General features: G+C 29.1%; 1 protein-coding gene and 1 long non-coding RNA gene across 6 annotated transcripts in view; both read left to right on the forward strand.

The window, feature by feature from the left end:
- Positions 1–16,761, forward strand: part of LOC725750 — an 83,959-nt gene that overhangs the window by 45,095 nt on the left and 22,103 nt on the right. Inside the window, exon 1 of one of the 5 annotated variants that reach the window (XM_016915188.2) lies at positions 14,145–14,557. The exons of the other annotated variants lie outside the window; for them this stretch is intronic. The gene's annotated coding sequence lies outside the window, so the exon portion shown is untranslated. Of the gene's footprint in view, positions 1–14,144; positions 14,558–16,761 lie in introns of those variants that run through there. 5 annotated transcript variants of the gene reach the window in all.
- LOC100578375 lies at positions 4,149–6,146 on the forward strand. The gene is made up of 4 exons (XR_119760.4): positions 4,149–4,269; positions 4,373–4,694; positions 4,756–5,452; positions 5,539–6,146. It is a non-coding gene; the product is annotated as an uncharacterized LOC100578375 (long non-coding RNA).

Genomic DNA, 16,761 nt, shown 5'->3' on the forward strand with positions numbered 1-16,761 from the left:
AGAAGGGAATATCGAGCACCATTCAACCGAGAGGTATTCTCGCGACAGAAAAGAGGGGGCGGGAGGCCTGTCTTTCTGTGTCGTTTCCGGTTTCATCCCCTCCTTTGAGCTCTCGTCTTTTTCGCGCCACCACCAACTTTTCCACTTGCTTTTCCAAGCCATTTCGATGCTTTTACTTGTGAAAACTTAATTCCCCGCCAGATCTCTCTATGGTCGCCTTCTTCTTTGTAAACACTCCTCCCTGTTTTTGTAAGGAATAAGCATCCTTGAAGAGAAGTTACTCGTCTCATTCTATCGTGACTCAACCATGTGGTTTTTATTTAACCTTACTTTCTCTCGTATCGATAAATTTACCGACTCGAAGTCCATTAAATGTACAATGAGAAACGATATGGATTATAATCGGTCGAAATATGTACGATGATGGAATTGTATTGTTAGACTGCTGTTGAGGAAATGGAATGATGTTGGGAAGATTGATCGGTGATTGGAAGAAATTAATAGTAAAATATTTAGATAGATTAAACATTAAATTTAATAGTTTTTTTTCAATTTTAATATCATTTATAAATGTTTCTTAAAATATTTTTATTTCAAATGAAATTTATAATTCATAGTTTAGTATATTTTCAAAGTTCACAAATTAATTCTTCTTTTTTTCAGATATGATGAAAATATTATTAATTTCTAAATTTTACAATTAGATATAGAAATTGATCGCTTTAAGAATATTTTTTTTTATATATTTTATTATAAATAGTCATCCAATTGTAAAATAGGTAACTATTTGTAGGATTAAGAAAACTATTTAAAAATACCAGAAACTGAATAAAAATAAAGAGAGTTACAAGAGGTAAGTATAATAAAGATAAGTATGTCAAATGGTAAGTATCTATAAAATTAAGAAAACTATTAATATAAATATTAAAAATTGAAAAAAAAATAGTAAAAGTAGAGAGTAAGTAAGAGATAAGTATTTACAATAGAATTTGGACAAAAAATTTTGTTGTTTAGAAAAAATTCATATGATATCTATTTGCATACTATGTTCTTCCAATAAATTTAGTTTTTGGCATACAAAATTTTTGAAATTTAATATACTTACCTATTTTATATTTACCTTGTACTTACTTTCTTATTCTCAGCAACTAAAAATTTTTTAATCATTTTACTTATTTCTAATTATTAAATTTCATATATCTATAAAGCTATTTAAACTAACATATTTTATGAAAAATGTATATACATAAAAATAAATAATTTGTATATGTATATAAATAAGTATATAATTTTAAGAAAGGTACTCTGTGTGAAAAGAATGAGAGATTGAGATATAAATAACTATTTTACTTCATTGTAATATAAAGGCAAACAGTTTAATTATATAATATATTTTTTTTCTTTTATTAGTTTTTCTCATTTGTCTTATAAAGGAAACTTTTCTTATTTTAATTTTTAATTTATATAAATATACAATATATGTATCTATTAATTACACTCTTTATATTTTTAAATAAATGAATTTAACAAATAAAATTATATTATAAATACTTTCAACATTATTATAAAAAACTATATAATGTAATCCAGAACAATTTTTTTTTTCTTTTCAATTTTTACCTGTTAATTATTTATAATTTATATAAGATACTAACATAAGTCACTCCATTCTATTGTATTAGTTTTTAAGATACGAAAAGCTTTTTTGCAACCTAAAGCAAGATAATAATAATAAATTGATAATTATCATACAATTGTATATAATTTATTTGTAATAAAAAATTAATTTTAATTGTACAATTATAAACTAACCTAAAAATAATATATTATTAACATATATAATGATATATTTACTTACGTATGTATAACATGTGTATTTTTCAAATAAATTTATTCTTTCAAAACTATTTTTCATTTATTTTCCACTTTGCTATTATACGCTTCCATATAAATAATTAATAAAATTATAATTCATTTATCGCACTCTTTTCTTCGATCCTATAAACATTTTAACAAAATATATTGTGTGTGTAAGTTAGTTACGGACGATTAAAAAAATTTTGGTGATCAACGCCATCTCGCGTTTGGATCACCGAAGCTCCGACTTGTTATTAGCATAGCAGAATGTGCAAGGAGGTATGCGAATTCGCGTGACGTCACAGACAAGGAACGCAATATTGTGCGAGAAGGACAGAGACTATTTCCCGCCAATCAAAGGACGCCATATTGAAAATTCATTAATTACTCGTTTTCTAATTAAAATTTCTATACTTTTAAGCTTGAATCTTAAAGCTGGAACTTCAGACAAGCTTCCTTTAACAATTTTAATGCAAAATTCTTCTTAATTAATTATTAATTAACGATTAATGCGACGTATGTTCTAATGCATCAATGACGCCATATTGAAAATTTATTAATAACTCGTTTTCTAATTAAATATTCTGCACTTTTAAGCTTGAATCTCGAAGCTAGAACTTTAAGCAAATTTCTTTTATCAATTTAAACCTGAAATTCTTCTTAATTAATTATTTATTAACGATTAATAAATAATCATTCGACATATAGTCTCATGCATCAATGACGCCATATTGAAAATTTATTAATTACTCTTTTTCTAATTAAATATTTTGCACTTTTAAGCTTGAATCTTAAAGTTAGAACTTCAGGAAAGTTTCCTGTGTCAATTTTAATCAGAAATTATTTTTCATTAATTATTTATTAATTGTTAATGCGTCATATCGAATCGATATCATTGGCATTCATTAGATTTTTCGTAATTTTTTGTTGATATAAAATTTTTTTCTAAATATGATTATATACATTTGAAAAGTTAATTCATTCTTTATCTTCACATATAAATTTTATTTATAATTTCGCGATTATTTATATGAAAAAATTAATTGTTTATAATGTGGAGATTTGCGACTGCGACTTTCTATGTAATAATCGTTAATAAATAATTAATAAAAAGGAATTTCAGATTAAAATTGATAAAAGAAACTTGCTTAAAGTTCTAGCTTCAAGATTCAAGCTTAAAAGTGCGGAATATTTAATTAGAAAAGTAGTAATTAATGAATTTTCAATATGGCGTCATTGATGCATTAGAACATACGTCGCGTTAATCGTTAATAAATAATTAATTAAGAAGAATTTTGCATTAAAATTGTTAAAGGAAGCTTGTCTGAAGTTCCAGCTTTAAGATTCAAGCTTAAAAGTACAGAAATTTTAATTAGAAAACGAGTAATTAATGAATTTTCAATATGGCGTCCTTTAATTGGCGGGAAATAGTCTCTGTCCTTCTCGCACAATATCGCGTTCCTTGTCTGTGACGTCACGCGAATTCGCATACCTCCTTGCACATTCTGCTATGCTAATAACAAGTCGGAGCTTCGGTGATCCAAACGCGAGATGGCGTTGATCACCAAAATTTTTTTAATCGTCCGTAACTAACTTATACGCACAATGTATTTTGTTAAAATGTTTATAGGATCAAAGAAAAGAGTACGTTAAATGAATTATAATTTTATTAATTATTTATATGGAAGCGTATAATAGCGTAAAGTGGAAAATAAATGAAAAATAGTTTTGAAAGAATAAATTTATTTGAAAAATATACATGTTATACATACGTAAGTAAATGAATCATTATATATGTTAATAATATATTATTTTTAGGTTAGTTTATAATCGTGCAATTAAAATTAGTTTTTTATTACAAATAAATTATATACATTTATGATAATTATCAATTTATTATTATTATCTTGCTTCAGGTTACAAAAAAGTTTTTCATATGTTAAAAACTAATATAATAGAATAACTTATATTAGTATCTTAAACTATATATAATTAACAGGTAAAAATTGAAAATTGAGAAACAATTGAATTATTCTGGATTATGTTTCTATAATAATTTCGAAATTTTAATTATTAAACTAATTTATTTAAAAATATGAATAGAATAATTTATCAGAATATATAAATCAATCTTTTATATCTTATATTTAGCATAGTAATATGGTATAATCTACAAAATTAAAATAAGATTATAAAAGTGTTTTTGTACCTTTTATATTCATTTCTGAAGAAGAAATATCATTTCTTTAGATTTTAAATATTTGTAATCACATATAATGATATAAAAAAAATATTATTATATATATACATATATAAATTAATGAAAATATATAAGAAATAGATAATATAAATAAAAAAAATCAAACAAGGAAGGAATACACATCAATATTTCATCTATATAAATAAACAAGAGTAAGATATTAAATATAAAAATATCTATATATATATAAACAAACAATAAAACTAGAAACTAAGTAAGACAAGAATAATACTTATAGTATAAAATTTTTCACAGCAACCACACAAGAATGATCATTTTTTAATGTCTGGAACTCATTCTTCTACTTTAAAAAAACTTATGAGCCAACGAATCTTGAATTAGGATATCCATCGAGGAAAAAAATTCTTTTCTCTTCTTTCGCGGTTATCCATCGTCCGTGCTTAAAGTCCGCAGTTTCCACAGGAACGAATTCGTGGGATACCGCAAATCTTGAGGTTCCTCGTGCTAACACACATTCAGCGAACCCCTTCGATTTCCCGTAATCTGTGAATCGACAGCTGAGCGAGATACAGTTTCTTGGATTAGTTACTGCATGGAATAATCAATGAAGTTAATGGTAACATTTTCAATCATGAATGAAAGATCAAACTTAGAAATTAATGTAAAATCTCTTTCAGGTATATTATTCAAAGATCGTCGAAAATGGATTTGATTTCTTCTTGTAAAATCTACGATTTTTCTTGAATTATTGAATTGTTTTTTACATATATAAAAGTAAAACGTTAAAAAGTTAAAACATTACACGTAAAAAAAGAAGAGAGAAAATTTATGCATTTTGTATTAAGATGAATTAATCTCGACTTTCTAAATTTGATATCCCATCATTCTTTTCTCGTATTACAAATTTATGGTGGATCGCAATTTTTCTTCCTGCAATGCATCAGTCGTTGAATTGTTTTTCAAACGTTCCGCAAACTTCAATGGAACTTTTTTAGAGGATTTATTCCAGTCGGAGATAAAAGTTGCTCTAAATGGAAATCTCAAGAGATTGCGATAGTTTCTCGAGGAAGGTTCGAAAGGATAAGAAAATTTTTGCAATTAAGATTTTTTTTTTAATCGAAGATCTTATTGAAAGATACATTAAAGTTTTAGAGATATAGAAGATACTTTCACTTCGAACTTTTAACTTTATTGAGCATCAAATTTCATCAATTCATTTTACCAAAATTCTGATCTAATAATTACAATTCAAAATAAATTGTAATTGAAATTAAATAAAAATATTTATAAAAACAATGGATATGTTTGAATATTGAGAATAATTTTGAAAAATAATTTGAAAATGAATCTATATCATGTTATGAATTAACTCAGGTATTGTTTTTTATATTTTGATTTAATTTTCATTTAATTTTCAATCAAATAAAGAATAAGACAATAATATTTAAATTTATTTTTAGATTACAATTTGCGATATTAACCAAAAAGAATCAACCTAGAATCGATTCTAAATTCATCGAATTGGTCTCTTTAAAATCCTGCCTTCCTTCCCAGAGTCAAGATTTAAGTGGTAGGTCATGGACGGCGCCCTTCGATTATCAGCCCAATCGAATGCTTTTACCAAAGAGGTTACTCAGATCCGATCATCGATCCTTTGCCACCCTCATCCAATGAACATTTCTAAAGCTCTGCACGTGACACATGAATAACCATCAGCCACAAGGTGATACTCCTGGACCACAAGCTGATTACTGCTATCGTATCCTCGAAAGTGTTTAAATAAGAGAATTTTTTAGGTTAGAATAAGAATTCTTAATTTTTTTTATCTTTACTTTACACATTTGGATTAAAGTTAATATTTTACACATATTTATTCAATGATATATATCTGATAATAATTAAAATATAATTAAGCATATAACTAAAGGATCTAACTAAAAGATGATAGATTTATTCTGATAATTTTTAATTATTATTTATAATTCATGTACAAAAAATTCTGCATCAATGTAATGTAAATTGAATAACTACTAATTATTGTATGAAAATATATATTTCTTTTTGTTAATTAAAGCAAACTTTTTTTAATTTTAAGACTTTTTGCTGTAAAGTTTTCAATGATCATATAAGAAATAATTATATTATACATTCTATACTTACATTACATGTTATTATTTTAATTTTCATATATAATAAATAATGAAAAGAATTATTTTAAAAAATTATTTAATTTTCAAATCTAAATTGTTTTAAATTTAGTTTTTTTAAAAAAATCCAATTATCAAAATAAATTTGTCTCTCTATCAATTCAGATAGTTAATGTTTCACAGCTCTTTCAATCGATCCATCCACTTTACAGAATACTCGCAATCCCTCCAATTTTCAATCGATTATCAAAAAAAGAAAAAAAAAAAAAAAATTCAGTTATCAGAACAAATTTGCCTTCCTATTAATTCAAACAGCCAACGTTTCACAGTTTTCCAAATCGACCCCCTCGATTTCCATTGAAATTTACCACTGTCATAAAAATTGAATGGCAAATATCGAATCATAAAAAACTTGAATCAACGTCAATTACTATTCTCAATACAATTTCAGTGCAAATGCACTGTAGATATAGCACTGCATATATCGTGTGACACAGTGGCCAGGGAATCTCTAAAAAGGAAGAGAAAAAAAATATTATAAATGGCTTCCGCTTTGAGGATCAGCTTGGAGGTTTTCATCTCGTGATAAAATGGACGGCGACAGAGTTCTTAGAAACTTTTTCGACGGTGTTACGTTATCTCGAAGATATCTTTGAGGAGTTTCGAATTTATCCTTCAAGGAAAAAGGTTTTTTGGAATTTCTTCTCTTTTCTATTTTTTTTTGCTTTTTTCTTCTTCTTGAAAAAATTCGCGAGTGAAAACGTTTGGATTACTTTGGCGAGATGTTAGATGGAATCACGCATCTTCTTGGCTTTATTAAAGTGCAAGATAGAAAGACGTTTTCACAAGCACCGGCTGACGTATTCAATAAAGGAGGATTTTGACGATAACGGTGGTACAAAAATTGGTAGGATTGAAAATTGGTTGGTTCCAATTTAATTTTGAAAATTCAGATTGAAATATTGCAAGATTGATTAATTATAAAGATATTATAAATGAAATAGAAAATTATTATTGATTACAATTTAATTTTGCAATATTTTTTTTTTTGAAATGCTCCAAGTATAATTATATTTATATGGGTAATAAATAATTAAACATTGTTTTAAATAAAATACTTTTTATTTTATATAATTAAATCAATTCTTTTTACAATAATAATAATACATTTATATATTTTTAATTGGATATTTATAAATTTTCTTTATGAAAATAAAAAAATCATAAAGGAAAATATGCATATTTTATATATTATAAATAATCATGAAATAAAATAGAATTTAGTATAATAAAAAATTACAAATTATAAATGTAATAATATATATACATATAAAATACAAATTAAATAAAATGGTATAATATTATAAAAAATAAAATACAAATTAACATTTAATTAAAACGTCAAGCTTTTATAAAAATTAATTTAGAATAAATTACATCAAAATAATTGATTTTACTTAAAATTATTTTCTCTTATTGTCCTTATCTTCCAATTTATTTAATTTCTTTCAGCACAAAAATTCCATGCTTTCCAAATCCTGTTTCAAATCCACATCCATCATGTCAACGACGTTAAAAGTTTCTTGAAGAAATTAAATGTTTTGTTCTCTATGGTTTTCCAGCCTTTTGATCAAAATTCTGAAAAAAGAAAAAAAAAAACGAAATATAAGACTTTTTCGCAAGAAGATGGTATAAAGGTGGTAGTAAAGGGAATGAAATTTTCAGCAAATATTTTCTTCGCAATGAGGAAAATATCGTCGACTGCGTTTCCACAATGGCATTAAAAACTAGCCGCGCGTTTTGCTTTTATTATCGTAGGTCCGCCTTTTGAATAATACATCGCATTGTAGCGCACAGTTACTCAAAACCAATGTATAAGGTGTTAATATATTCGTGGGACATCTTGATCAATTCTAAACCGAATTCTAGATCGAAATAACCGGAATGAAAGTCGGTATATAAAAATTATTTATTAGATTGTAACTTCTTCGATATATTCAAAAAATCAAAAATACACCTCAAATCATAATTCCGTTAAACACATGCAATGGAATCGTTATAAAAGCAGTATCAATCGATGGAACATCTTGTTTTATTCATTGTTCTTCACAGATCAAAAACCACACGAACAATAACACATATCCGATTCTTTGCGCAGCATGAATTTTACATAGAGGGCGCTTCGATGCACCTTTATCAAAAGCGCCTATTCAGGAAACTCGGCGTTTCTTCGAGTTCGTCAATACTGTTGGCGGTGGATTTCCGGTTACGCGGAGACATGAAAGCGCAGCTACCGTTTCCATTTTTCGCTGAACCATCGGCCCGATCGCGAAATTGGAATTTTAAAAATACGAATCATGGGAAGGTTCGCTCGATTACCGTATACAGGGGTTATTTGAGAACGGGCTGTCAGTTTCAGCGATGATCTCGATCTCTACGAGCAACGATCCAGCGAAATGGAATTATCGAACACCCCTCTCCCCTTGACCATGCGTGGAAAAAGATTGTGAAATTTTGTACGCGACGAATGGGTCGATTTAGAGTGTTCGTTGAATGGAATTAAAATATAATTTTGGTTGGGAATTGGATGGAAAAATTGAAATGATACACGTAAAAATAAAATATTGAAAAATTATATGTAAAAAAAAAAAATTTCTAAAATCTTGTACTAGATAGATGAGTTATTATTGTTTATTAAATGGAATTGAAATATAATTAAATTAAAATAATATATACAAAAATGTGAAAATAAAAATCAATTAAATGTAACAAGTATTGAAATAAAATTTGACATTCTATTACGAATAGATTTGTATCTTTATTATTTTGATTTATTATACAAACAAAAAGAAACAATTATTTTTAGAAAATTAAAATCAATAATATTTATATATTATAGTGGAATATGGAAATTAATATTCATCAGTTATATAATATGCGCAAAAAAAAAAAATAAATAAAATCTTAGCTAGATAAATAAAAATATCAATTAAAAATATCAAATAGCATTTATTGTAGATTTCAACTGAGTTAAAATTAACTGAATTAAAGAAAAATATCATCCAATAAAAGAAAATACACTACTTCATTTTAAAGAAGTAAAAGAGAATATATCAAGTTCATAAAGAGAAAAAGAAAGATCTTCCTGTTCTTAGAAATCTTGCAATTACAATTATATAAAAAGTGGCACAAAAAAAAAATTCTGTTCAAACAAATAATATTTTCCATTATTAATAAAATTATATATTAAAATTCAATTGTATTAGATGTAGAGATGTGTTATTAAATATTCTTTCCAAAAAAATCAATCTTACTGGAATTTTGATATAATATTAACAATGAAAGACTTATATGGACAGAAAACGATATCTTATAAATTTATATAAATTTTAAATCAGATTAATATAATCAATGTTATTAATATTACAATAGAATTTAAACATTATAAAATAAAATAAGTTTGAAGATAATTTTGAAGATGTTTTACGTAATTATAACTCTGCGAACTGTAAAGTTTAAACTGTGTGGCTAACTTCCGTCTGTTGAAATTCTAAACTATTGACTTTCATCAGTAGCTATCCATCTCTGTGTAAAATAGCCATTCATTAAAAAATTCATAAAAATTGAAATAATTTTATTTTATATCATAAATAAAAATTGTATAATGTACATATAGAACTTTATTATAAATATTTCTAATTATTTCGAATCAACTCAAATAATTATAATTAAATTAATAGCTATTCATTTTTTTCAAGTATCTCAAAAACAAAAATATTTTGTAACATCAAGTGTGACTAAATACTCAGATCTTATAAACGGCAGAGTAATGATTATGAATGTATATGTTTTTAGATGAGTGAAGGGCTCTTAAGGTTAAATGGATGGCTTGAAATGAAAAAAAAAAATTTACCAGTGAAATTTCACGGGAAAAGCTTAATATAAGATTTTTAAAGAAGAGAGTTATTTACTAAAATAATTTAAATAAAGGATTCAAAGGAAAAGTGACATTTCTTATTTCATTTGCAAAAAATTTGTTCATCACTTTTTCATCAATTTTTTGTTCTTCTTCAATAATGGAATAAATAACAAGAATAAAAAAATCTGGAATAACAAGAATAATGGAAACACGTAGTTGAAGATTATGTAGATATTGTAACGTATCTACTTATTTTTTTTTTTTTTTAAATTATTTATCAAGAAAAATATTATTTTTAAAGAAAGATGTTTTCATTTCCCATGAATACATAGCAAACGCTCAGAAAAATGCTACTGCATTGCAAATACAGGTAGATTTCACGAACGCATACATAACCTAACTTATAAACGTGACACGCATTACCTCGAGAATCGAGCCTTCGTAAATCTTCGTATGATACGTCTATATCACTCGCGATGGTTATATGGAATTTACCATGGAACAAATCCAGATATCTAACCATTTCCTTTTAAGGAATTCCTTTCACGAAGAAACGAAAATCGAATTTACTCACCGCCAATCGTGTTCCATTTCGCGCGAGTAATTTGTCTTAACCCAATCGTGTTTTAGCTCCTCCGAATACTATTTTTACGACCAATCGAATTCTGATGTTTTCAGAAGAAAAGATCGATTACACTAAATAGAAGGATGAGAAATTTCATGAAAAAAAATCTCCAGATATTTCAGAGGTCAGATAAATAATATTAAATCGTTATGCAAATGATTATATCATATCGACATAAGTAATCAGACGAATAGATATGATGAAAATTAAATACGTTGACAAGTAATGTAATTGAATTATAGATCTAGTATAAATTCATTTTCAAATAGAATAATTAATATTTTCATATTTTATAACTTTTATTATAATTTACGATATTTTTCTAATAATTTATTATATTAATTTTGCTCATTTTACAATTATAAAAAATTTTTTATTATCTAACAGCTTGATTAATTTGAAAGTATAATGAGTAATGTTAACTATTCCAAGTATTCCAGAAATTGTATGTATTTTTTGTTTAAACTTCTACTTTGTCACTGTCATCGTGATATGAATCTTCGTATAATACAACTGGGACACGAAGTTGTACCATTTGTTTTAACATTATGTTTCTCTGATTGTCTCCGTTTTAACATAAATTTTCCCATTATATATTCCAATAGTCATTATGCCAATTTGTATTATTATATTTTTATTCCTCCCTCAATGCTCTGCGTCAATATAAAACTTAACATTAGTTTAAAAATATACTAGTTTATAGGCAAATACAAATTGTTTTCACAATTGAAACTTTCCAATTTCAAAAATGTGTCGTTAATTAAAAAATTAGAGATATCTCGACAAAGATATGTCCCTAATTCCAATAATTATTAATATAATCATATCTAAATCGTGCAAGTAATAAACGAGCCAGAACAATCGTTACCAGAAGCATTGTTTTCCCACATTGTTCGTAATTAACCTCATTAACTCGTAGAATAATTGCTGTTTACGTTGTCCGATCACGGACTAGCTTCAATATTCCATGGAATAGCATCTTTGTCAGAGAATTGCATAACAGTCGTCGCCACCATTAATTTTCTATCTACAATCGAATTTCATTGGAATACAAAATAAGTAATATCACATCGCCACGATTAACATAAGTAATATAAATCAAACATGGTGGTGCGCATACATTTTGGTCAAGCAAACATCGCCATAGAGTATGTTATACATATAGATACGTAGTATAGTATAGATTTATTATGATCGCACAAGATATGGATTTCAATCAAACCGAGTTACATGAACAATACTCGTTGTAATACGAGTAGTAATAAATATTTGAATAAGTAGCCAATCAGACAAATTACATTAACAATACAATATAATTATTCAAGTACATAAAACTGATTCTGATTAAAGCATATTCCAGTCAAATAAATATGCAATGTTTTAACTGTACAAAACTGTACAAGGCATTAAATAAATTTAGTTCAAAACGCAGACGCATATTTTTTCCCCCCCTGTTTCATTGGAAAAGAGACTTTATGCAAATTTACCGTCGAAATTGTTATCCCCATTCCCAACTCCATTAACAGGGATTCGTTAATTCGGACGAGAATTGGCCGATGCTAAGTGATTAATTAATTTTCAATTGCCACTCGATACTCCCCTCTCGTTATTCCCGAATTACTTGACTTTACCGATAGAGGGAAGAAGAGAGAGGTCGATAAAGAAGGAGAGGAGGGAGGGGAGAGAAGAACAAGCTCGAATTCCTTTCTTCTTTTTTCTTTCTTTTTTTTTTTTTTTTGGTTGGTGGCGTTTTTCAACTTGAAATCGAGTTCATCGATTCGACGCCATTATCCTTCTCATTACGCGCTAATTAAAGCCTCTTCGCCAGCCCCGACAATGAGGATAAATGTGACAATTGGAAACAAAGTCGTAGTAAAAAAAAAAAAAAAAAAGAAAGAAAGATATTAATCTCACGATGACACATTGAGGTCTTTTTTTTGCAAGAAGGAAAAATTTTAGAAAAAAATTTATCCACGATTCTAATTCTTGCATCGAAGAGAACTTATACAAACGATAACACGACTCGATTATTTTTCGTCGAGATATAAAAATATTTGCGAATTATTTTAAGGTGAAAATAAGTTTTTGGCGTGTCATTTATAGATGATGGAGGGAAGAGAAAAGAGGATTATTATAGGAAACACACGATGAAAGTGCACATCATCCGCGAGAAAAATGGCAATAAGTAAGACGGTGGAGACGAAGGAAAATCGATCGGTGCTCGTGTACAAAACCGCCAAGTGCCTCTTTTCATCGAGATGCGAGACGATTGGACTCATGACACCGGATACAAAGACGTTCATCCGGAATCGAAGCTTCCAGAAAATAGGGACTATCCCATCTTGGGTTATACAGATATTGCATTCTAATGAAATTCGATCTGTCGAAGCAATTCGTTACGTAACAATCTTGTAAACATTGTAACGTCGAATATCGAACCCAATTCTTACCGAATAAATTATTCTAAATTATTCTTGTATTATTTGTACGATTAAAATCTGATAAATGTATATCATAAAATAAACAGGATCGTATAAATGATACATATTCAAAATATCGATATATATATATATATATATATATATATATATATATATCGATTAATCGATTATGGTTAAACAAGATGGACAAACAGCGTAAGCTAAAAGTGGAATATACTGTTCACTGATGGAAAGGAGTGTCGCGGGGCGGCAGAGGGGCGAGAGGGATCCTTTACGACGCTTTGTTGACACCACACACACTATACACAGATAGAAAAAATTCGAATATTCGAAATCGTAAAAATTATTTCGGAAACTGATCTATACTCGAATATGAAATTATATTTTATAAATTAAACTATCGTCACAAATTATCAATCATAACCTATACATGTAATAACAAAATTTTTACATTATATCGATACGATTAAAATATTCCGAATGCATTTATATTTAGATACAGATCGTCGTTTTGGATTAGCATATAAAGCAAATACCATGGTAGAGAAAGAAAAATGCGTTTCTATCGGAGAATAGTATATTATCATGTATACACTGGAACAATCATGTCCAATGAAACCAAGATCTATTCTCCGTCAATAATCTAAATAAAAAAAAAAAAGGAAAGAAATAGCATTAATATTGTCATTATTCGTTCAACAAAGCAAAGAAGAACGGATTTTTCTCCTCTTCCATCCTGTTTGATCGACAGATAAATCGATCCGCGCGCGAAAGAACCGGCCAAATTATCCTTTCGCTTCTCCACTTTTCCGCTCGCGCCATTGCGCGCCATCGTATCGATTCCCCCTCTCCCTCCCGCTCCCCACTCTCGAATTAATTCGAAAGTAATCCGTGCCCGATCGAGCTCGAACAAGATGCACAGAGACGGGTTAGCTTCGATCAGGGAAGAGCTGATTGTGTGTACCGAGGCGAACTATTCCGAAGCGTTAAAGTTCAAATCGATCAGTCCCGGTTTGTGAGAGGAGGAGAGAGGGAACGGTTTAATATCGTTCCCACGGTCACGAGAGCGGGAAATTATTTTCCTTGGCGGTTTGCAGTCGTCCAGGCGCGGGACGAACAAATCTGCTCTTCCAAAGTGGGGAATGGCGGCGGTGTTGCTTTTTTCCCTTTCTCCTCGACGAATAAGGGAGAAGAGAGGGGAAGGGAGATAAGTACACATACACGCACGCGTAGAAACGGCCACTCGTAAATTAGCCGATTCCATTCCTTTTATTTCGTTATTCCACTCGGACGAAGCGTTTGGTGTTTGTACCTCGCTTTAACCTCACTTTCGGAGTTTTTGTCAAGGTAAACAAGATTTTTCAACCTACGTTCCGTTTCTCTACACTTTACAAAGTGTATTTTCAATGTATATAATTCAATGTTTTTCTTGGAGGGAATTTTTTGTTCTCGTGGGTGAAGTGTGAAAATAACTCTCTTAGAGCACGAAGAGAGAGAGAGAGAGAGAAAGAGAAAAAGAAAGAAAGGGAATACTGCCTCTCCGTTTGTCGCAAAAGGATCTTTTTTTTACGAGATGAATTACACTAACGGAAACAAACTTTTTAAAATCTTTCATTTTAGTTCTGTGTATATAAGCGTTATAACGAGTTATTTATTTTATTAATTAAGAAAAAAATAAATCCCTTAGGGTTCCAGTCCAATTAAAACTTATTCAAAAACGTAAAACTAGTGTTTGCAATTTATCGCGTGAACAAGAAACAAGTCGTAATCGGTAAAAACAAACAAATATCTTAATGCACAAGCGTGCCAAGAATTCACCCGTGTTTTCAATGCTCGTAAATTAGCACTTCCCCTATTATTCTGCTCGAGCTATTATCCTACTCGAATGGTAGCGAGCGTGCACCTGTATGTTTGCACACACAATTCTCCTTTCTTCTCTTCTTGGTGGGGTGGAGGGGGGAGGCGGAAAAGGAAGAAAGGGAGGGGGAAGAAGAGAGCCACTCTTTCCGAGTGACCGAGTTTTCGCCGAGCAAAAGCTGGAAAACGCGAATTTAATTGAGAAGACAAAGCGGGCAAAGAGAGCCCGGAAGGAATGGTGGGTTTGGATGGACGGTTGTTGAAGGGAAACGGATCTAATGTCGAGGGAGGCTAATTTCTGGGATATCGATTTTTACGCCACTGATCCTTGGATTGTCTTACCCGATGGATTGAAGTTATAGCGGTAATGAAAAGAGAGGTTAATTCGTATGATTAAATTCTTAGGGGGGAATTAGAGAGTAGAGATCATTTTTATCGACCGATCTCGATGCTACCGTACGTGAATTGGTAAAGAAGATTTGTACAGAAAATTTTTTTTAAGAATGTTGAGATTCTATTCTGATTATTACAAATTTATTCTATATATATATATAAATACGTACATCTTATTGCGAATAATTAATGACAGATTGGAGAAAATGGAAAATCCTTTAACCTAAATATTTCTGTATTTCATAAAATAGAACGAAAATTTTTCTATTCCCTTAACTCTCTCTCTCCGATATTTCCAAACACTCTACGTGCTAGAATTATATAACGAATCCATTATCTCTCGATATATCTACGAAATAACAAAATTTCCCTTCGTTAAAGATAAATATATCTTTCCAAGGGAAAAAGCTATGCTCTCGAACAGATAGCTTCAGCAGATAAAAATTGTTACGTTTAATCTTGGCGATCGATTCAGCTCGTTCCCAATGTAACAAGTTGGAAATTTTTTTGAAATTCACAATTGATGCTACTTGTACGGAGGGAGGGAAGGGGAGGGGAGGGGAGGGGAGAATTACGAGCGGAATGCGAAATTTTTCCACCAACGTGGCTTTTAAAGCGGAAATCTCATTTCGGTGTCGCGGCCACGTGCGCCGTATAAAGAATTCATACCGGAAACCGCTTTGCATCCTACTTTCCGGATGGTTACGTGGGCAACGTTCGATGAGCGGGCGTATCCTCGTGAACACAGCAGAACGAGATATCCATTTTCGTCGATTCCCCTCTTATTTTTTTTTTTCTTACTTATCATCGAACTTTTTCTGCCCATTTTCGTGAAACGTAACGTGCCAAATTACGCAAGATTATTCACCAGAATGTCTACAAATATATTCTTTCTGAACTATTATCTTTTTTATTTATAGTTAGTGTTTTACAATTAGTTTAACAAATATTATCAAGTGTTATCTACGATTCAAAAAGTTTATTATATATTTGATTCGAAAATTGGGGGAGAAAAAAATGCAGATGATCAGATATTGATTTGATAAGATTGTTGATACACGAATAATATTATTTTGCATCAAATTTATATATCGATTAATATAAACTTATTAATATATAATTCTGAGAAATTCGAACGAAAGAGGATAGATAAATACCGAGTATAAAATATCTCTATCAACTGAAGCTCGACTCGTCTCCATTGTTGCCAACTTTTAATCGTGATTTGAATCAAGATCAAAAGCAATGCGAATTCCCCCGAGAGGATTGGATATAGCGTTAATGTATTCAGGGGGGTAAAA

This window comes from Apis mellifera, linkage group LG11, assembly GCF_003254395.2.
Source record: "Apis mellifera strain DH4 linkage group LG11, Amel_HAv3.1, whole genome shotgun sequence".
Taxonomy (NCBI): Eukaryota; Metazoa; Arthropoda; class Insecta; order Hymenoptera; family Apidae; genus Apis; species Apis mellifera.